The 24,295-nt window shown below is 41.2% G+C and overlaps 1 protein-coding gene across 4 annotated transcripts in view; it reads left to right on the top strand.

Annotated features, from left to right (window-relative positions):
* hspa12a (heat shock protein 12A) overlaps positions 1-24,295 on the top strand; it is a 50,714-nt gene that overhangs the window by 1,752 nt on the left and 24,667 nt on the right. The window contains exon 1 of one of the 4 annotated variants that reach the window (XM_053509705.1): positions 4,575-4,660. The exons of the other annotated variants lie outside the window; for them this stretch is intronic. The gene's annotated coding sequence lies outside the window, so the exon portion shown is untranslated. Of the gene's footprint in view, positions 1-4,574; positions 4,661-24,295 lie in introns of those variants that run through there. 4 annotated transcript variants of the gene reach the window in all.

Here is a 24,295-nt window from a genome sequence, read left to right as displayed (position 1 = left end):
CACAGGACTGCCGCATACTGGATGTTTTTCTCTTTTCACACCATTCTTTGTAAACCCTAGAAATGGTTGTGCGTGAAAATCCCAGTAACTGAGCAGATTGTGAAATACTCAGACCGGCCCGTCTGGCACCAACAACCATGCCACGCTCAAAATTGCTTAAATCACCTTTCTTTCCCATTCTGACATTCAGTTTGGAGTTCAGGAGATTGTCTTGACCAGGACCACACCCCTAAATGCATTGTAGCAACTGCCATGTGATTGGTTGATTAGATAATTGCATTAATGAGAAATTAGCCTAATCTGCATGTTTTTGGACCGTGGGAGGAAACCCGGAGGGAACCCACCAAGCACAGGGAGAACATGCAAACTGTATACACACAGAATCAAGAACCTGGAGGTGCAAGGCGACAGTGGTAACCACTATGCCACCATGCCACCCATAGTTAAAATGTTAAATCTAAAAATAATCTGATGAGCATTAAGGTAATAGTGATATTATTATTTCAGGTTGAACCCTACATACATGTCTGTCTGTCTTTCTGTACAGCAGAACTCTCTGTCTATTTATTAATACAAAAAAAATCACATTCTGTAAGGTTGAATATCTTACGCCTTGATTACACTAAGTTGTACTTTTTTCGTCGTCAGTCAAATACACTCCCTGTTACGTAATCGGAGAGTGAATCACAGATGAGAAATCAAAAAAGTAGATCGAATAAAGATAAAGTTTTGTCTTAAAATGACTCCAGTGTGTTAAAATTTACTTATTCCACTTCAGTGCTGTTATTTCAGCAGTGAAAATATGAACTAATCCCAATACAAATATTCAACTAATAATACTTTTCTAATTAATACCTATTAAGTGTTTGTTTACATTGAGCAAGTAGTGCATTAGTAGCTTATTTAAAAGTAGATTATTAAATCTGCGACATAACTGTTCATAACATCACTTTTACTCAACAAAAGACCGCAAAAGTTTCACTAAATTCTATCCATTAGTCGACTTTAAGACGCGCCTACAGTCGAGGCATGCCCAGTACACTGTCAAAATGTGCGGTTTATAATCTGGCACATAACTGCTCATAACTTTCCTTCTATTCAACATTTTGATTTCAATTATGCCACAGGTTTAACTTTAGGCGAATACCTAAGGACTGGCAAAGTTTCATTAAATTCTGTCCAGCCAGTTTTGCATGATCCTGTGATAAAATCTGACTGAACAGACATACATCCACACAAACATCCATTCAGTCAGAAAGAAATTTCTCTGTGACTGGTTTCAGGTCCTCCAATGTATAAAACATAAAGATATAATTAAGAGTGATTGATACAAGAGCCCAATGTACAGACAAAACCTTTTTGAAAAAAAAATTATTTAGATAAAGAATCAGAGAAAATTAGACATTGAACTTTTTGTCCTCTATGATTAAAGTATAAAGATCAATATAAAGAAACTCATCGATTTCATATATTTTCTGGAACTTGTACACTTTGTGCAATTTGGACATAAACGTTAGCCTACAATGCATGTCTTTGGACTGTGGGTAAAAGTAGCGTACGTGGAAAAAACCCACAAAGCACAGAAAGAACAGGCAAACTAGACACACAACACAGCGCAGACTGGAGATGAGATTTAACTCCCCAGTATGAGATTTTTAGCCAATATGCATGGCCTGATATGCATCTTCTTCTTCCTTTTCAGGGGTCGCCACAGCGAATCATCTTCCTCCATCTAACCCTATCCTCGGCATCTTCTTCTCTCACACCAACTAACTTCATGTCCTCTCTCACTGCATCCATAAATCTCCTCTTTGGTCTTTCTCTAGACTTCCTGTCGGCAGTTCCAACCTCAGCATCCTTCTGCTGATATATTGACAATCGCTCCTCTGAAAATGTCCAAACCACCTCAATCTGGCCTCTCTGAGTTTATCTCCAAAACATCTAATCTAGGGGCATTGTCCCTCTGATGAACTCATTCTTGATCCTTTCCACCCTTGTCACTTCCAAAGAGAACCTCAACATCTTCATCTATGCTACCTCCAGCTCTGCCTCCTGTCTTTTCTTTAATGCCACTGTCTCTAAGCCGTAGAGCATCACTGGTCTTACCACTGTCCTGTACACCTTTCCTTTCACTCTCGCTGATACTCGCACAACACAACTGACACTTTTCTCCACCCGTTCCAACCTGCCTGTACCCGCCTCTTCACCTCCTTCCCACACTCTTCGTTGCTCTGGACCGTTGACTCTAAGTACTTAAAGTCTTGCACTCTCTTTACCTCTGCTCCCTGTAGCCTTACCGTCCCACTTAGGTTCCCTCATTCACACATGTATTCCGTCTTGCTGCGGCTAACCTTCATGCCTCTGCTTTCCAGAGCGTACCTCCACCTCTCCAAATTTCCCTCCACCTGTTTCCTGCTCTCGCTACAAATCACAATGTCATCTGCAAACATCATAGTCCATGGAGACTCCTGTCTTACTTCATCTGTCATCCTGTCCATTAACAGAGCAAACGTAAAAAGGGGCTTAGAGCCGATCCTTGATGCAGACCCACCTCCACCTTGAGCTCTTCTTTCACACCTGCAGCACATTTCACCACTGTCTTACAGCTCTCATACATGTCCTGCACCACTCTAACATACTTCTTTGCCACTCTAGCCTTCCTCATACAACACCCCAGCTCCTTTCTCTGCACTGTTGTACGCTTTTTTTAAATCTACAAAGACGCATTGCAATGCGACAAATAAAATGTTATTAATTAGAAACAACAACAAAAAATAAATAAATAAAATAAGATAAACAACAAAAATTGTTCTTTTGTCCTCTGATGAAAATCTTAAGGTCCATATAATGTGAGATATTATTCTTCAAGATGATGAAGATGTGGGAGCCTGGACCTTGTCCCTGGAGGATTTGGGCATGAGGTGAGGTATGCCAATCCGTCATAGGGCACACACAAAAACAAGTACATACACATATGCACACCCATGGGGCCCAAAATAGAAACACACATCAACAGTTGTTATCTATGCCCTTTTTTAAAACTCGAATTTAATTATGGCAGCAATGTGTAGTATTATGTTTCTTCTAAAAATTTTGTAGTATGTATACATATTATTTTTATACACACACACACACACACACACACACACAATTTGGCGTTCCCAAATTGGCCGTCGTGTGTATGTGTGTGCCCTGCAATAGATTTACACAGATTGTGAAGGATTGCATTGGTCCCAAAATTTGTCCGGATTGGCATTGTGCCCAAAGTGTCCTGGGATTGGCTCCAGGCTGTATGGGATAAGTGGTCGCCGTCACCCTTGGCTTGCTCATCAGGGACGATTTACACAGATTTGATCATTTTGATTCATACACATTCACATTTCATACAAACATCCATAACTCTTTTGATTGTGTAAAGCTGCTTTGCGACAATGACAATTGTTAAAAGCACTATACAAATAAAATTTAATTTAATTAGTATGAAAGATGAAAAGAGATGAATGAATTGCAAGGGTCGAGGGTTCGATTCCCACCTCTGGTCTGTGTGCGGAGAGTTTGCATGCTCTATATATATATCTATTAGGGCTGTGTATTGGCAAGGGCCTCACGATACGATACGTATCACGATACATGGGTCACGATACGATAAATCATGATATATTGCGATACAATACATATTGTGATATATTGCAATAGTTTGTATTAGTATGTGTGTAGGCAGATGAATTAAAATTCCTATTCCAATTTATTTTCCATCCATTCCAATTCATTAGAACGGCACAGTGTGATTGAAGTCCATATTGTTATAAAACACTTAACACTTCAACATTCAACTAAAATTTATATGCCACTAAAGTTACATATAAATTAAATAAACAATTTATAAAACTAAAATAAATTTAAGCAAAAAAATTTAAGTTCATCAAGTAAACATAAAACTGGAACATAATGCTCTAATATGAGGTATTCAATGTCACCAAACTGTTAGACCGAAAACTCTCTTGCCTCCAAACTATTAGAAACTTAAGTGTAGTACCGATACTTGAGGTTTGACTATCGATACACTATCGTAAAAGAAATTATCGCGATAGTTAGATGTATCGATATTTTTGCACAGCCCTAATATCTATATATATCCTCAGGGTACTCCGGTTTTCTCCTACACTCCCATGTGTGTTCTCCCATGTTCCCAAACTGCCGGTTGTGTGCGTTCTAACATAATCGTAAGATGGGAATAAATACAATGGTAAACACCATTGGGCTCTACGGTGCCCAGTGGACTACAGAGGTTCCTAAATATTGATGGAGAAATATATGTTGTGATTTTATATAAAGCACAGTCAGATTACTAGTCCTGTCTCAAAACTGAAACATCAAACCTCATGATTTTATCCTCAGAAACCTCTCACTGTCCTGCTTTAACACTTTTTTTTCCTCAACGATGCTTTAGCGATGAATCAAACGATTCGGTTCGGATTTGTTTGTGAGAGTCGGTTCTGTGAGTGAGTCGTGATGGCCATCCCTGAGCGGCGCAGCGCGGGGGTCACGTGGTACAGTGCAGGAGAGCGCTGAGTCAATGCAGCAAAAAGTCCGCGTGCCTCATTACCGCCGTCACCTCCATCATCATCATCATCCTCATCCCCGGCGAGAGCGCAAAGAGGTAGGATCAGAGCCCGAATCCGAGCTAAACGCATGGCGCAGCGGCCGCTTCCTCATAGCTGAGACCGTTGGTTTTATGGGAGGTAACTGTTTTTACACTGGGCTGCATCTTCTGCATCTCTCACGCGGAAAACAAACAAACAAACAAACAAACAGTTGTGACTTCTTGCTCGGTAGGAATAACGTGCAGTTGTTCTTCTGTTTGTGATGCTTTGTGACAGTTGCAGGTTCAGGTTCGGTGCATGCGGTGCGGTGCGGTTCGGTTCGGTGCGGCAAACGCGTCTGTCCTTCAGGGCGCACGGGTCGCATCCCAAATTTCGTCTGGAATAGGGTCTGCTCACTATGTAGTTCACTATTAGGGGGCGATTTCGGAGGCAGCCAGAATGGTGTAATCTGATGGAATGAGGGAGGGGCGCGCGCGTGTCCGGCGCGCGGGATCATGCCTTGCGCGTGCGTTACGTAGCCGGCGTCGGAACATGTTGGAGTCAGGATGGTAACATGTTACACACACACACACACACACAGGCTATTCATTATGGACACATTGTAAAAGCTTTGCACCTTGAGGCAACCTTGACGCCTTTGCATGTTACATGAACTGCGCATCTGCATGTCGTTCCAGCTCTCCAGATGTTGCATGGCAATGTTCACAAGCTGACACCCGCGCGCTAATTGCGACTCTTTGCATACGCGCCTGCGAGTCCTTGTCACCTACCCGTCATGCCCCTTTATAACCTTGACTGGTGAGGCTGAATCCCAAATGCCTTCCTGTTGTGCACTACCTAGGGCAGTGTTGGGGATGTCAACTAGAATGGAAAACACTGACCCAGGGTGATGCAAAAGCCATTATACCTTCTTCTGTGTAATACAGCGATGCAGGGAGGGAGACGGGAGTCATTTGGGATCCGGCCTAAATAAAGACGCCAGCAGGAGAAAAACAGCCCCGTTTCCCACAGTGGCACTTTTGGCCACCGGGCATAAAGGCCCTCTTTGTTTCCGGGGGGTTTGGGGGAGGATGGCCTCCGAGGCGGTGTGTATCCTCACATAGTGAGTTGAGTGAGAGGTACACTGAGTTTTGTTTCGTTAGACAGGTCAGTAATGTTTCACGTGTGCAGAGGAACTTCCATAGATACAAACCATTTCATATAACTGAGCATTTCAGCTGAGTCATAGTACCTGAAATAAATAGCCACCACGTCTGTCACTTTCTTTGAGTGACAAGTTGGAGGCAGCTCTAAGGCTCGGGGTGTTGCTCTGGTTCTTATATAAAAATGTAAGTAATTAAGTGGATAAGGGCATCTGCGAAATGCCATAAATGTCAATTTACACTTATGACTGGAAATTTTCAGAATTAATTTAAGTGAAGAAGACATCATCTGCACCGGTAAACTTAAACTTTTTCCCTTTACATCATGTGACTTCTTGGTTATAGAATATAAACCATATAATATAAAAACATACTTCTAACATTAGCTAGGCAGGTTGACAGCTGTTACGTCACGTGACTTCATGATAAAATACAATTCTTTTATGGGGATGGGATGTAAAATCTTTCACTTTTGCATATATATATGGCTTGCTTTCCATAATTTAATGGTGAGTTAGACTGTTTGTATCAAGGTCAGCTTGGGCATGAAAAATCTTTTGCACAGGTAATAAAAAAAAAAAAAGAAGCATTTTTTGCAAAACAAAGTGTGTGCATATATACCTGAGCTACTGTATGAGGTCTATTAATTATATTATTTCTTTTGTTTGTTTCTTTTAAACTGCAGTGTGTTTTTTTTTCTTTTTTTTTCTTTGCACTGCCTAAGCAGGATTTCACTGTGAGATCTGGCAACCTTGTTTAAGATAATTCAAATTATTTAATAGAAGAAGATGACCCAGGCGAATCCACATCATGTTATAGGAACAGTATTTGATTTTCCGCTGTTCTTTCTCAATTAAGCAGCAATGCGATTTTGAGTGCAATGGACCTTTAGAGCTGAACTACACTGCTAAAACCTTCCTCTGGGAAACCTGTCACCTCAACATGAGGCATCCAATCGAATCAAGTGTTTGGATTTAAAATTGTAAAATGAACTGTGCTGGATTGGATCAGTCTGTTCTAATTGTGGTAGTTTATTAAAATTTTTATTCTGATTGTGTTATTTTTCCTATTACTGGTGGAATTTTATGGCCCATGTAAACACACCTAGTGTTGTTTCATCATAAAAGCGAGGCTCCAAAAGCTCCAATCCGCTTAGAGTATGCAAATATAGTCTTTTATTACACTTTTCTGCAGGGGAAGAGGGAAGTTTCTGATTTGCATATTCATAGTGTTAATGTTGAAAATGTTTTCTGTAGCCATGTTGAAAAAAGAGAAATGTTTCCTCTGAGAGTTTGCAGTTTCCTAGCAGTTATGATGGTGTGAATGACTTGATCTGAACAAAGCTAAGCATGTTGTAGCTTTGGCATGTTGAGCCTGCAGTTTTTTTGTTCTGTTGCCCTTTACGTTGACACGATTGCTGCGTTTAATCCGTCAGGATGCCTGAAAGCATTGTGATGAACGTGCACCGAAGGCAGCACGTGGTCCGGACAATGGCTGTGTAATGACTGCTGAGTCAGCGTGTAAGAGGGATCATCTCTGCAGCAATGCAGCTCACTCTCTCTTACACACACACATGGACAGGTGCCTGTATAGACCATACACACACACACGGTCAGAGGTCCACTATGTTTTTAATAGGTTATGGGCGTAAACGTAACTTACAAAGTCGTAAGTGAGCGAGATATGGTCCACGTTCTCAGTGGTAGGGTGCGGCCACGTCCATGCACTCGGCAGCGCACCGTGCAGAAGGACATCATGCTGTCAGGGTGCGGTTGTGAGGAAACCCCCATCCCTTGGTGGTCCTGATTCTCTCCATAAAAAAACATCACAAAACCCCATCAAGTGCTAGCGCAAGGACTGGGAATGATTTGTAGAGTAATTGCTTCATCCCGTGTTAGTCCAGCGATTTTGCAAATAATAAATAACATTTAGTGACGTGAAAACATCCAGGACTTGGCAGTGCAAATCGATTCCTCTTCGTTCTTTCACGATCTGCATTTTAATGTCTCGGATCAACGTGTCCTTCATTTTCCCCACTCGTCAGAGGTCAGGCGCCAGTCTGGTACTGTAGATCATTCTTCTTGCACAAGAGCTTGCTCTTATGAGAACAAACATGCGCTATTTACCATCTGTAATGCTTAACCCAAAATGATCCAGCTGTTATTTTGTGTTCAGTTGAATTTCTTTCATGATTTGCGATATTTCTCTGGAACAAATGACATCGACAACAAATGCAGCGTTTTGCTGATGCTAAGTGTGTGCAGACACTGAGAGGCTGAGAGTGCAAACGTCGCATTTTCTCAGAACTGCTCATCTGTCGGAAATTTGATTTGTGACTAAAGCAGCCGCTAAGCACTAAGCATGTAGTAATATTACTCTGTTATATGATCTCACAAAACACATTTCTGGATGCTTAGTCATAATCACTAGGTTCATGTCAGGAATACTGTGCAGTGTTCAAGTGGTTATCGGTCATCAGACGTCATGTCTGCTAATGGGTTACATAGTGTGAGTGTGTGGGGGAGAATCTAGACTGAGGAATGTGAACATTTCAGTTGATTTGACCTGTATGGGGGGAATTAACATTTCTAAGATGTATCGTGATTGTGTATTTATATAGATATTATGTTTAATGTATGTTTGCTTTTGAGGTGTTAATTTATTGCAGTTCCTCTATTATCCTACAGGTGGTGCACTCTAAACTATTCCAATAGGCAAGCAGAACAGAATCCTGTGTGGCAAGTTCATTTAGACTTGTAAGAAAATCAGAATTTTTTTTCTATAAAATCATGATACAGTTTGTTCGGCAGAAGTTTTAGCTCCTGTTATATAGTAGAGAATCGTTGTGTTTTCGATTCACACTTGTAACGTTTTTAAGGTCATCTTACAACCATAAAATGCTGTAAAAGTGAAATTCCTTGACAAGTTTATAGAAAATGCAAACTGCTTGCTAAAATCTTCTGCTAAACATTTGCAAAACACTCATATTTTGCAAAGTCATTCTCTTCTTCTTCCTTTGAGTTTATAACAGTTGGTACATTTTTTTTACCGCCACCTACTGGACTGGAGTGTGGAGCAGAGGATTATTACATTTATCTTTTATTTAAATTGATCACATACACATCTGTACACAGTATAACATGCAGTGACAGTCTTATACACCCCATCCATGACCTAAAAGGAAAGTTAAGATACAATAAGAACATAGAAAAATTAGAAGGAAAAAAGATATTGCTTAGTATGAGACATGACACTAAAGCAATCAACAGCACAGTTGGTATTTTTTAATACTTCATAATCTGCAAGAAATAAAGCTGCTTGAGACAACTCATAAAGTTGAAAATCACAGTGTGCAAAAGTCAAGTCGAGAGTCTGGGAATGATCCGCAGCTTTTAACTGTCACCTTGGCAACCTTAAATTATGTTGCTTTAACTTTGAATAAAAGCATCTGCTCAGAAGTTCAGGGCTGCACAGAATACTTTTTTCATCAGGAGCTGATTTATTATCAGACGAGATGCAAAAACCAAACACGGAGCCAGCCTGAGCCTTGACCTTGACCCGAGCTGATCCGGGAACCGCTTCCATGTCGCGTCGGTGAGAAATGAACCGCATCTCCAACCTCTGGCTTCTGTTTCGAGCAGCATCATGATTTAATATATGGAGGGGAAGAAAAAGTCATGTGCATATTGAGCAATGTTTTTAGAGAATTCTTATCCCAGCTGTATCAAATCCATATGCTTTAACAACTAACACACACACATTCATGCTTGCGAGAAATTCTGTGTGCAGATGGTCATTGCAGGATTTGACGTGTAGGAGAAATATTTACTTTGGGGAAAGCTTGCACAGTCTGGAGTTGCCCTAAAAAAGCGCAGTGGTTTGCTCTGCGCATACTTCAGTAGAACTTGGGTTAATCTGCTCCACCTGTGCTCGGTTTGGGCACGTCCCTCTTGCGTATTTGAGGTTTAACTGAGTATTTTGGTTTCCTCCATCCTCCTAAATCATCCTGTCATGGCTACGTGTGTGCGTGATGCCCAGGCAGTTAGTAAAAAGGGCTCGGTGTTCGAATAAGAGCAGAAAAGCTCAGCAGCAGTAGTTCATGTTAGTTCATGTTTTAATTCTGCGAGGGATGGTGTCGATCTAGAAGGAGCGGTCTACTCTCCGTGTGCGTTTGTGTGGGTGGGTTTGAGGAGAAACATTCGTGTCAGATTGAGGTCAGCCGAAGGTCTGTGTCTCGCTTGCTGGCTTTTTTCACGCTTAAGAAGGAAATCTGTACGCGCAGCTTTGCTGTAAAACTTTCTAATTGAATATTTGCTATTGAAGCGGCTTGAGACAGACGATTTACAGATATCTGGAAGTAGATTGAGATTAGTGATAAACAGGTCAAAGGTGAGAATGGCCATGGAAAACACCCAGAAACTTCATGAAGAATAAATCCTAAGAGAAAAACCCTGCTCCTGGGTGACTCCATGGCGTGAGATTGCAGATCATTATAGTGTAGAAAAATAAAAGTCAAGCAATGCTGAGAATCAGAATTCAAAGAAATCCTGCAGATCCTGTAACTCACCTACCGCTTGTTGGATTGCACGGTTATTATTCTGCACAGAATGAATATTTCCAGGGCGGAAAATGGGAACGAAGAAAAGCATGTGGATTTCGGAGGATTCAAGGGCGCTCCTGAAAAATTCGATTCCAGCATTACTTCATGCTTTAGGTATCGGCCAGAGACGACAACCTTCCCTAAGGGACAGGCGGAGAGAAAAGGGGAACGAGGTTACGCAGAAGCAGGAGTGGCTGGGCGTTTCGTTAATGCCAAACCTTTTCCACTTGAAGGCGAGGATGTGGCCGGCTCAGGGTGTCGGGTAGCAGCAGTCTGTCTTTCTTCAAGGCACCGACTTCATCATTTTAGTCATTTTTTTCATGCATTCTTGGTACATTAGTAGCTCAGTGGCAGAAATTCAGTTCTGATGCTGATGCAGTTATGAGTTTACGACTCTCATTAACAGTGACAACCTTTAGATGGTGTAGTGTTGAACGAAATAGTCTGCTTAATGATCATATTAATCTCTGTTCCTGGGCTGTTTTTAGCGCACTTTGTTTCTTGGCTCTTTTCATTCCACTGCAGAATGTGCTGAAATGTAAAAAATGACTTTTCCCCCCGTTAGTCCAGTAAACAAAACAGCTGTTTGGCTGCTGTGATTAGAAGGGACCATGTAGTACTTTTGAGGAAAATACAAGGGAAATATATATATATGTGGTGGGGACGTATGATAGGGAATATTTACAGTCACATAAATATATAGAGCGTTTGCGATAACGCAATCCCAAATCAAAACATCCCGCCATTTTGTCTGGCGATCATACCCGCTACAGATAATAACGCCAGGCCAAATGATGATACCTAGTGAAATAACAACGCACATACACACCAACAACCCGACGAGAGACCAGGTAACAGTGTATGTTGTAGTCTGTGGATCTTACTGATGCGTATTAGAGTTGGAAATCATCTACACCATAGACGGGGACCATGCAAAACAATATTATCATGATACTAATGTGCCGATTTGATTCTGAAAGTAGCAAGGTTTTTTTTCCTTTCTAATTTAGTCGTATCAAATTCCCACCCGTCACTAGCGGCCCCCACAATAAGGCTACTACTTATTAAGGACGAAGACTATCAATTTTCCTCTAAACCACATGACGCAAGCCGACTGCATGTTTCCGAACTGCTCGCTCACGCACTATTGGGGGCGGCGTAACACACATAGGACAGATATCTGCTTCTTACGCTTGCGTGAGCTTATAGATGCCCATGATTGGTTGTAAAGCCGTGATTGATCCAAGAGCCCCAAGTTCCTCCCATCCCACCCTGCTGAGAGCGCTTGGCTCGGCCAACAGCGATGCTGTAGCCTATTCTACAAGACTCAGGGCACACACTCCCAGACACACATTACAGACAATTTGGAAACACCAATTAGTCTAATCTGGATGTCTTTGGAGTTTGGGAGGAAACGGGAGTACCCAGAGGAAACCCACAAGGCACGGGGGGAACATGCAAACTCCATGCACACAGACCCCGAGGCAGGAATCGAACCCTTGACCCTGGAGGTGCAAGGTGATAGTGGTAATCCCTATGCCACCGTGCCAACGTATCACAAGTCCGTCATGTATATTGGATTTTTATTGTGTACAATTTATTAAACATTTGTGCCGTGATTGTTCCCAAAGATAAAATGGTCACTACACAAGCACCAGAGTTTAGGGACTAATCCTTGACCGGGATTAGCCTCATTTTCCCACTGAAAAGCTGATAACTACAAATCTCTTTTCTTTTTGTCAGTGGGAAGCAGATAAACTCGTCTTCCAGGGTTTTGACCTCGTCTGTTTTGGCATCACCATGCACAACAATCATTGTAAATCCTTTCATTGTCTGTAGCGCTTATCCTCAGGGGGGTGTGGGGGACTGGAGCCTATCCCAGGAAACTCGGAGCACAAGGAAAACCCTGCATGAGGTGTCAAGTACACACACACACACACAGAAAGACACACACACCCAATCACACTATGGGCAATCAGCCCACACCGCATATCTGCAAAGTGTGGGAGGAAACCGGAAGAAACTCAGCAAGCACTGGGAGAACATGCAAAATCCAAACACTGACACACACACACACAGAACAGAGATGAGATTCAAACCCACTGCCCTGGAGGTGCAAGGCCCCCCTGCTGACCAGGTGTCTGTGTCCCTCAGCAAAACCGTAGACACACATGACGTCAGACTGCCAGCTGGTTTGGTTCTGGACCAGGTGTGACATCACAAACAAGAGGTTTAACAAATGTTATATTATAATCTTTAGAATGGGGGTGTGGCAACCCATCGACGGCAGGGTTCGAACCAGGAACCTCAGATCCGAAAACCAGCAACTTAGAACCTTAGACACCTGATCAACCACTTGCAGAAGAGGTTTAACCTTAATGCATCCTTTTATCTGTATTCTTGTTAAAATCGTTTCCCTTAAGGGTAGCTCGATCTCACAACTTTTTTTGAGCTAAGCCTCCTGAGATAGACTCCAGGTTCCTGCGAGCCTAAATACAGGATAAAGTGATATAGAAGATGTGTGATGAGTATTATTATATTATCATATTTTCCAAGCCCTAATTTTTTAAATGCTTACGCGTGTACGCATTTTTCACTTTCTCAGGATTTGACATGTGAGATAAGCTAATTGCTTATCATTACCGATCATTGCTAATTTTTTCCCTCCATGTCTGTTCCTGCTTAAGCGTCATTTTCAACATAACATCATCACTTATCATTTCATCTTCTGTTCACATCTCGCCTCGCTGAACAACTGCGTGCCTCGATCCCTTACGACACTGTTCATACAAACCTGATCTTCGTGTTTATTTGATGCAATAATTACTCGCATCCATCAGGCAGCCGAGGACTCACTTTTCGTGGCTCAGTTCCAACCCAGATCTGACCACTGAGATCTCAGGCGTGTTGTACTTCACGAGCGCTCCTCACACAGCCGGGAAGAAAACCTGAATTATTCTGCAGTTCTTAAATAATTCAGATTCCTGTCCTAAAGCCATCTACAGCCTTATTATAGAATGAAAAGAGGCTTTTACTCGTACAGGGTTTTTAGCCTTCTGCTGGGTTTTTAGCTTTCCATTTATTTATGACGATTGGACTGAAATTTTGGAAATACGGCACATTATGACATAAATGAGAGTTTGTTGTCATTTCCAGGCTGTCAAGCCTTTTTAAGTGATGCGCTTACCAAAAAACATTAATTGTGAGCGTGCTGGGAAAGCTCCAGAGTAGTACTGATGTTCGGTTGTAACGTTAAGACATCCCGTAAGGTAAGAAATCCGATATAGTAGAGTATGTAGAAAGACCTGGGAAGTAGAACAATCGTGCTTTAGATTCCTCATGCGCTATTTTAAGCGGATTCCCAGTGGACTCTGTTAAAGGACACGCGAAAGCCGACTCCTCCTTAATGTCGATCGTTGCATCGAACAGTATTGTGTGAGTGACTGTCCATGAGACAGATCTGGAAACATGTAACCAGTACAACCTGACCTGCTCAAGAAAAGTCCAGGGTTAAATATGGCTTTAAAAAGGATAAGATCCACATCTGAATCTCAGCACTAGCTCTGGTCGTGTTTCATTTTCTTCCCCTTCCTAGTGCTCAGGGTGAGATTGTGCTCTTGGATGAAAGGGGGAGGGGGTTTCGTGGTGGTGGTGGTGGTGTTTGGACTGTTTTCTGCGAAGTTGTCTCACCCTATTGTGAGAATCCCAGACCAGACCCTCAGGAAGGAAAGCTATTCTTATCCTGAGAGGCTTTAACAATATCCTTAAGGACACAAACGGTTTCATGCGTACACCCCGTCCCTCTCACGAGGCTTTCTCTATTGTCCTTCAGGATTTCTGCTGTGCTGTACCCAAGCACTCTGGACAATCTGGTCAGCTGCAGATTAGGCTCTGTTTAGACCTAGCCCTTTACTGCTTATCACTGATTTCTTGGCACTTTTCCTCCACAGGATTACATTAAGGCTCTTGCTCTGGAGAGGAACATGTGTAAATGTTTACTTATTAGGAAATCTTTGAAGGAGTCTCCAGTGCCAGTGCTTTGCAACATTTTTCTTAACACATTAACACTCAATTGTATGCTAACCGAATGTTCTCCCCGTGCTTGGTGGGTTTCCTCCGGGTACTCCGGTTTCCTCCCACAGTCCAAGGATATGGAGGTTAGGCTAATTGGCATTCCCAAATTCCCCATATTGTGTGAATGGGAATGTGAGCGTGTGAATGGGTATGTGTGCCCTGTGATGGATTGGCACCCTGTCCAGGGTGTACCCTGCCTCGTGCCCTAAGTCTCCTGGGATAGGCTCCAGGTCCCTGCGACCCTGAATACAGGATGAAGCCATATAGACAACGAGTAAGTGAGTGAGTGAAAGCTAACCAGCCACTTTTTTAGATGCAAACTGTTCCTTGGTTGGTTCCCTTTTGCCTCCAGCACTGGCTTTATTGCTTGAAACGTTTCTTAGAGATTTTACTCCTAAACTAACTGCACCATTCCACCCCAATGGTGCTCTATTGGATTGAGATCTGGTGACCGTGGAAGCCATTTGAGAACAGTGACCTCATTGTTATGTCCAAGAAACCAATTTCAGCAGCAGATTTTACCTTTTACCTTTGTTTAATTGGTAGGAAGGAACCAATGTGTTACGTGAGAGTGTTACTGTCAAACCAGTCTGGTCATTCTCCTCTGACCCCTGGCATCATCAAGGCATTTTCACCCAGAGAACTGCCCTGGGTTGGTTTCTATTTGCCTTCAGAACTGCCTTAATTCTTTATCGCTTGAAATGTTGCTTAGAGATTTTGCTCCATATTGACCTGAGAACATCAACAGAGTTACTGCGGATTTGTCGGCTGCACATCAATTACGTGACTCTCCCGTTCCACCCCAATGGTGTTACTGTCGAACCAGATGCACATTTTCCCCTCAGTTTTATTAAGATTTATTTCTTGCAGCAGAGTCCAGTGCTTATCATATCCTGATGTAGAGCCATGGGCAAAAGATTTGAGAAAGAAAATATACATTTTCACAAAGTCTGCTGCTTCAGTGGTTTTAGATCTTTGTGTCAGATGTTACTCTGGTATACTGACGTATAATTACAAGCATTTCATTAGTGACTAAGGCTTTTATTGATGATCACATTAAGATTATACAAAGAGTAAATATTTGCAGTGTTGACCCTTCTTTTTCAAGACCTCTGTAATTCGCCCTGGAATGCTCTCAATCAACTTCTGGGCCACATCCTGACTGATGGCAGCATATTTTTGCATAATCAATGCTTGGAGTTTGTCAGAATTTGCGGGTTTTTGTTTGTTCATCCGCCTTTTAAGGACTGACCACAAGTTCCCAATAGGGTTAAGGTCTGGGGCGAGGTGATCCATCATGCTGCAGAAGGCATTGTTCATCCCCAAATTATGCCTGGATGGTTGGGAGAAGTTGCTCTCGTAGCATGTTTTTGGACCATTCTTTATTCATGGCTGTGCAATCCCGGACATGAATGGTTTCAGGATGCTTTACTGTTGGCATGGCACAGGACTGATGGTAGCGCTCACTTTTTCGAAACAATCGTGAAGGCGATTCATCAGAGAAATGACTTCACCTCAGTCCAATCCCTGTTCCTTAAGCATGGCTGCATAGAAGGCCGCAGGTGTGTATCTGGGATTAAGTGAGTTTGGAGAAAAACACTCAGTAATGTTGACCACATTTTTCTTCTTAGAGGAGGATGAAGGGGATAAAACAGATGTTTAACAAAGCAATGCGAAAGCCGATCAGTCTGACTTGCAGTTTTGTTTTGCTTGCGAGCTATTTCTACACACTCAACACCATCGCATCTCGCACACATGCTTTGCTAAATAACCAGCTAACCGTTGTTGTCGCGGTAACCTAGCTGGCTACTGTTATCATCACGTCAAGGGCTGAACACCACAGGCTAGATTTAGTATCTAATTGTTCTGTACAAATCCTCTATATCATACGTCTTTTCCGGTGTATCGGCAGACAGATGTGCGGTCAGCAGGGGTGTACGCAGTCAGCTCACCCGTCCAGACCTGTGAAATCCTCTAAAGCTTCTTGTCTGACATATGGTCTGTTGTAAACGGCACGATCACGCACTGGCACATTCAGCATGAGTGTGTGAGTCTGAGTGTTTTACAGCTTCTCAGCCTAATCCTGATGGAAAGCTGTCAAGCCTGACTACATCTCTGTCTCCAGTTTATCTCTCTCTATCCATCACTCGCACTATGTCTCTGTCGTTCCCTCCTTTAAGCTTTCTCAGCTTCTCTAGCTCTATCTTTGTGACATTCTATTGATGTATTTTTTTGTTTTTCTCGCAGTAAAGGATGTGTGTAGTTGCTAAAAAGAGATGAAAGAATGGATGTTCTATTAAGAGTGAGGCAGCCCCAGCTGTTGAGTGGCACTTTTATCTGTGCCAGGGAGAAATAGAGAGAGAGAGAAAGAGAGAAAGAGTGTAAGAATAGGGCCAGCCGTAAGTCGTATATATATATATATATATACATGGGTGTGTGTGTATTTTCTTCATGCTCATTGGCTTTAGATCTTCTCCTCACACCATGTCTTTAGAAATCATCATTAGAAATTTCATCATTGGAATTTATCGTTTTTGTGGGAGTCAGGACGCTATTCCGGGTTTGCTTTGGTTTCGTCCAGTGGAGTAATTGGGGCAAAAAGGAAATGTACGAGAAGCGTATCGAGTTACGGTTGAAATGATCTCATGTTGATTCCCTGCTCTTTTTTTCTCTCTCTAATTGCGTTTCAGTCTCTCTCTCTCTCTCTCTCTCTCTCTCTCTCTCCCTGTGGAGTTTTATATCAGTGAGCTAGATTAAATATTAATACCATTATGGATATATTCCTGTAATAATCATAAAAAACGTCTGCACTGAGACCCTCCATGAACCGACAGAGGTCAAGTTATCATATTTTTTTTCCCTGTCTCATTAACTTAAGATCATGACATCTTATCTCATGATCTTAAGTGGGGTTAGTCGGGTGGTGCTCAACTTCTGTTGTCTACTTCTTGATTGCTGAAGGAAGGTTATTTATCGGATACCAGCGCCAAAACATCTGATGTCATCTCAAACGACACCTTGTCCCCTTTGTCTGCTTTTAAACTGCTCTGAATCGCCTATGAAGCGTCCGCGTTATGCTTCAAAGCTAACTAGCTTTTAACAAAAGGCACTACTTGGTGTGTGGAATAAGGGAACGTACACCCTACACAGCTGGAACAGCTGGTTAGATATTAATTAGGCTATCAGTATTAGTCAACGTTACGTGCACATTCTTTTATGAAGCGTAAGGCACATAGCATCGTCTCGTTCGCAACAGAAGCATTGAGTGCGCTAACGCTAATGTTAGCAAACACTGAGTCCAGGTGCGATCACTGGGTTACGCGTATCTGTGTGACACAGCATCAGGTCATCAGGCAAACTTTGTTACTTTTTTGGCTCCTAAATACATCCAAGACGTAATTATCGATGAAAATACATAGCAGACTCACGTAAATCTGCCGTCTGTTGTCGTGACTGATGTCATGCTAGTCACGTGAAGCGTGATTGTTAGTAGCATAAAATGAAATAAAGCTCAGTTCTTGTGTAGACCATATCTGTTCAACAGTAAATCCGTTCTATTTTAAGGGATGTGGAAGGTCATTTATGGTCATGTTATATGTTTAATAATAACTAGTGAGCTTGTTGTGTGCAAAAATATAATACCTAAAGTTTGGAATTGGAATTTAATTGCACAAAATGTCTTTCTAAAGTTTTCTGTTTGCATTTAGAACTACAGCTGGTGTCTTTTCCTGATTTTTGTTTCTATGCACACTATAAAACAATTCTGAAGGCGTCCGAGATATGCAATAATCTCCTACGAACAGTCGATATTGAGATGTATGCTCTGTAAAGCCTTCACTTTTGGCTACACAGGTTAAAGTTTAAGTTAACACGGCTCTCCGAGCTTCATCCGAATGTGTGTGTTAAGTCTCCAATTGAAATTTTTACATGTCAAACACATTTTATTTCACTCCTCCTCCAAACATGCAGTTTTAGTGTTTATGTAAATGAGCTACTGCTGAGCCACGCCCGTCCAGAGAACAGCAGAGTTGAGAAGCGAGCCGGGGGAGGTTCTTTTTTATATGAGATCAAATTAAGTGCGGTAATCTAACTGGCTAATCTAACCCTAACATTTTGCATAATAGGTGGCGTTGAAGTACAGGAAGCGTTCGTGCGATGAACGCAGTAGCACATTATATATATATATATATATATATATATATATATATATATATATATATATATATATAAAATATGCCTGGATGGTTATTGGGAGTTGCAGAACATGCAGTAGGAGGTTAATTAAATGTAGTCGAATTCTCTTTCGAGATCATCTCATCCTCCCTCCACAGCTCATCTTTCTTTCTTTTTGTCACTTGGCTTTTATTGATGCCTGAAGAATGTCCGTAAGGAGTTGAAGCAAAACATGAAAGTTCTAATCAATCCTCAGCTGTTATTAGTTTCACGTTGCACTTCAGGAAACGCGCTCGCTCAGAGACGCTGGTGGAAATTGGTTGGAATGCGAAACGCTTCTATAAAGAGAGCCGCTTCAGTGACCTCGTCGTTGCATCTCTTTCTCGTTTTGACCTCTCGTTTTTCTTTTCCTTTCCCACCCCCATCTCTCTCTCTCTCTCTCTCTCTCTCTCTCCCTCTGCCCACATACACACACATGGTGAGAATATTCTTTGTAACTTTATATCAAGTTATTTCCCCTCCAGCGTCCCCCACCTCCACCAGACTGAAAAGTAAGGACGAAGGGATTCGTCAGAAATTTTGGTGCCATTTTCCACCCCGTTTAGGCAGGTGTGATCGTTATTTTGTGTTGCGCTGATGATTTGATCAAATTTGTCCTTTTTGTTTTGGGGTGCGTCAGTCATCCGGATAAAACCCTGGATCAGTATGAGGAGACAAACGCAGCAGGATTGATGAAGCAGCAGCAAACGCTATTGGGAGAATAATGGAGTGTGTGTAGATGTGTGTAGGTGTAGTCTGAGAAAAAACTTGAGGATCGAGATGTGTTATAAATCATGCAATGATCTTTTTTTTATATATTAAAGAAATATACGGCGTATTTGTGATGGGCGTGACTGCAGCATGTTTCACATTTTACAGATAATAGTTTGCAGACCTTTTGGTTTTGAGTATAAATTCTGTGTGTGTGTGTGTGTGTGTGTGTGTGTGTGAGAGAGAGAGAGAGAGACACAGACTCGCCGCTCCTACCTTTCTGAAATGCATTTCATGCTGCTTGTATTTCCGTAGACTTCCTTACTGGAGGTCTGACCTCTGACCTCTGCTGCGTCCTGTGAGAATTTGTCACATTCCAGGATTGTGCACATGTGCGTCTGTGCACGTGTGTTCTCGCACAGGATCTAAGAACCATGTTTTTTTGTTTTTTTTTTCATTCTACAGAGCAAAAAATAAATAAAATCCAGACAAAACATCCTCAGTCTGCTCTACCTGCCAGCCGGAACGTTACGTCTCTCCACGTCTGTTAGGATTCGTATAATGACTCCATCATCCCTGTTGTAAGGAATATCGCTGGTCCGTATTGTCTTGTTTACTTGTTGTCTGACGTTAATCATGTGATTTGTTCACATTTTGCCCACACAAAAACCTTTTTAATCGAAACTCAAGGCTCTATAGTCCGAAATAACCCATGGAGAAAATGCAAAATCAACTACAGACCAAAATAAATCCAACACGGCGCAGACAACAGGTTAAATACGGGTCACAATAGATCATGAACAAGATCTAACCTGAAATGTAGAGAAACACAGACTGCAATAATTACAGAAACGATGCAGAATGACACAAGCTGTGGATGAAACACAGAAGGCGGTAAGTGTTGGACAAAATCCAGAGTAGAAAAAAAAAAAAAACACAGAATAAAACACATTAGAGACGAAAACGAACTACAGGCCGAATACAGAATAAAATAAACTACAGACGGAAATAAGCCAAGGACACGACCACATTTTAAAGACGAGTTGAAAAATGACGGTTTATTTTTACTATTGTCTGGAATCTGGATTATTATTTTTTTTAATTCATTTTTAAACACATTTCAGATAGACATACATTATTATTTTAACACACATTGAGATGTAATTGTGATTTAAACTGTGATGTTTAACTATTAAATGTAACATTTTGTATTCATTTATTTATTCATTCAACATTTATTTTATTAACAGCAAATAATTTGACGTATGATCTCATTAAGAGGATGTTTACAGTTATAATAAAGCTCAATTTATGTTAATAATGATTATAAAACAAACGAATGCCTAAATTATTGACAAACTCTGCATAAAACTCAACGAGGGTCAACCGGAGGTCCGAGCACGGTTGTAAAATGGTAATAAATACCATCGTCATCATCATTGACCTCCATGGTTCCTAGTTGGACCTCAGAGGTTCCTGCATGGATAATAATTGCACACGCCCATATCACAATTTTGTTTTTTTATGCAATTAATTGTCCATCATAAATTCATAAATGTAGATACAGACTTCACTGCCTGTCGAAGCGTTGATGTACCCTCCTGCCCCCAGAGATCCCTTATTTGTGGGTAAAAAGTTACTGAGATTTGTATAAGATGCATATTATACTTTAAAAAGGATAATGGAAATGTAAAGTCGTGCTGATTTGTAACAGGTGAATGTTTTCAGTCATCAACAAACCAACTAAAGACGATACAGAAAGAAATAAATAACAGACAGACGACGAAACAAAAGAAACTGCAGACAAAACTTGAAATGAAACAAATGAGGAAGAAGTGACGTCATGAAATAAATTACTGATAAAATACAACGGGTGTTCAGGTCAAACCGGGACCTGGGCGCAGAATAACAGAACACACTTGTAAGAGTTAAAAAGTTTCTAGCGCTTGAAGACCATCAAGGTAGAAAGTTTTTCTCAGTACGCAGGAGCCATAATCACACTGGGTGTTTTATTCGAGTCTGAAACACACCGGCCTCCCAGGAACTCCTTTAATGGTCCAAACGTGCGGAAATGGCTTGAAGCGAGGTCAGGACTGTACGGGAGATTTGGTGATAATATGTTTGTTTTCTGCCTCACGTTACGTAACAAGAGGTGAAAACTTGCGTCTTCAATAGAAGCTCGGCTATAATTTGCTCAAACAAATAGTCGGTAATGAGCGCACTAATCAAGCCGCACTCAATCAGCTGGAACGACATCGCCTCCGTATAAACAGACTCTACTTTCTTAACCCGCAAACGTGAAGACTGGGAGGTATCGAAGCGGACGTCAGAGGAATAACGCTCCACTTACAGGTGTTTGTCATTACAGACAGTCATTTTCCTGTGTTGATTTATTATATATATATTTTTTAAATCGATGATGCCGTAGTACCCGAGTTGTGTGTGTGAGAGTGTTAAGCCACAGGCAGCCAGTCACTCAGGCCGTAATTACAAACCGAAGAGCGTCTGAGCACGTTTTAGCACAGTATGGGGTGCCAAAAGAAAAAAAAAAAGGACAAGTGTTTAGGGTTTCAAAAAAAAAATCCCGAGGAGATTAGGAGACCTCCTGGCGAGCGATAAAAACGCGGTGACTCACTTTGCTTCTATTAGACCACACTAATGAGGATGATGGCTTTGGGATAAATACAAGCTCTAATTCGACTCAAATGTCATCGGCGAGAAGAGGGCCTGCATTAGCTGGATAAAGCTTTTAAAAGATTTGATGCTTTTTTTTCGGTGGTCAGATAATATAAAATGTGAAGATGAAGGATTGCCACGTGTGTGTGTGTGTGTGTGTTGTTTTGATGCTTATACTTCAGCCTGTCACACTAAAATCTATTTTTATTTTAAATCATATTCAATTTTGAGAACCTGCTTTATAGGGGTGCCAATAGTTGTATTAATTGTGCATTTGCAGCATTTCCCACACATACAGTACAGAATTCTTGGCCGGGCCCCTCGGGTATATTGACGACTTCCCAGGTATAGTATATTTCCCGATCCTTTTTAAAAATCCGTCCGAGATATAACGATATATCATCCGCGATCAAATCATCAGACGCGGACAGCACACGGCTCTCGCGCTAGCAGAGTGATCAGGTGCGAGAGCAGTACCGCGAGAGCAGTACGAGGGCAAAAGAATAAGGAGGCTGTACTGACAGACGTGCTCTGCAGAGACACACGGTTTCACACGGTGATCGGCTCTTCTTTATAAAACCCAGGAAGGTCAGCCCTTAAAACTCAACACAGCACAGCTCAATCACACGGCAAAATAAATAAATTAATGAATAAATGAATAAATTTTTATACGGACGTCCTGCCAGTGTGTGTCGACGGAGCAGGCTTCAGACATCACACTGGGCTTTGACGTATAGAAAGAAGTTTTTATTACTTTTAAAACGTGTAAATTTTACTGCCACTGGAATATAGGAATGAGCATATTATTATTATTATTATTAATATTATTATTATAATTCTTATTATTATTTGGTTTTGCTCAGGCATGTTTGTATTTCATGTTGCCTTGGTGTTGCTGAAAAATGCATAACTCTACTGCACGATCCTGACCCTTAGATATAATTATTAAAACATATTAATGCAACAAAAAAAAAAAAAACGTCTAAAATGCTCTGCTAAAGTTTTTTCTATTCTAAGAATTCGTACTCTACGCATACGGGTAGATGGATGGGAGGGTTTGAAGGCTGGATCTCTGAAATGGAAAATGAATACAAATATCAAATAATTAAAAACATTGTGTTAAATGTATTTGTATGTATGCATGTATTTGATGTTTGTTGTATGTAGTGCTGGAATGTAACACCGGCCCGTACCGCTGGCTAACATCACAGGTATGTTTCACGCCTGTGGAAAACACTGATAGACAGATTAAAGCGGAGGAAGGATCGAGTTTCCATAATTTGAAAATAAAAAAAATGAAATAAACAACACAAGATGTCAGAGCGATATTTTTTTACTAAGTCGAATTTGAAATATGTTTTTATATTTAATGTGCCGAATGTTTCTCCGAGCATGTGGTAAATATTAGGGATGGGAATCATCAGGGGCCAACAGATACGATATGATCACGATACCCAGAAGCCGATGCAGTCTGTATTGCGATTCTGTACGTATCAGGATTTTATAAATGTCCCAGTTTAATATAATTTTTTTCACAATTTTGTTACAATTCCAAACAAACTTGGCAAATAATTCGCTTCTACCACACAGGACAATATGGTGCAAATAATTTTTAGTGCACCACATGGAGGAAATTAAAACATGCATGAATTAAAAATGAATTTTAAAAAAGCGATCTGGGAGTTGAACTGCGATACATGACAGAATTAATTTAGTTTAACAATCTCTAGTACGTATTTTACTTTTTTTCAATGTAAAACACTTAACGTTAGCAAATATGCTCCTAAAGATAATAATAATCATCATCATCAGGCTGTCTGATCTTTTTATTATTTTAAGGTTTTTCGTTGCTGCTCCATCAGCGGATAGATGTTATACGACTAAAAGTGACGGCGATTAGCGTTCTCTTTCCGCGAGCCAATGAACCGCTGAAGCTGTACAGGGTTTTCATGCACGTCACAAAATTGTGCGTTTTTTCATTATTACAAACAACTGCATGTAAACTAACTACTGCCCGTCCATACAGTACGTCCGAGTTGTCCGTAAGTCAAACTCGACCAAGAGACTGGCTGTAATTGTTTGTAGACAGAAGCTGGAACATCTATAACTACATCCAAATCCTTAGATCCTTAAATCACCCCAAACCATGTGTGGAAATGTGTTATATATTATATATTGTGATGAGACCAAGGTGTAACTTTTTCGGAATCTTATTAAAACTAAAAAGACAACATATTACCCAAAGAACATCATACCCATGGTGAGAGCAGCTGTGC

Source organism: Clarias gariepinus, chromosome 13 (genome assembly GCF_024256425.1).
Source record: "Clarias gariepinus isolate MV-2021 ecotype Netherlands chromosome 13, CGAR_prim_01v2, whole genome shotgun sequence".
NCBI lineage: Eukaryota > Metazoa > Chordata > Actinopteri > Siluriformes > Clariidae > Clarias > Clarias gariepinus.
This window is presented reverse-complemented; position numbering and strand designations above follow the sequence as displayed.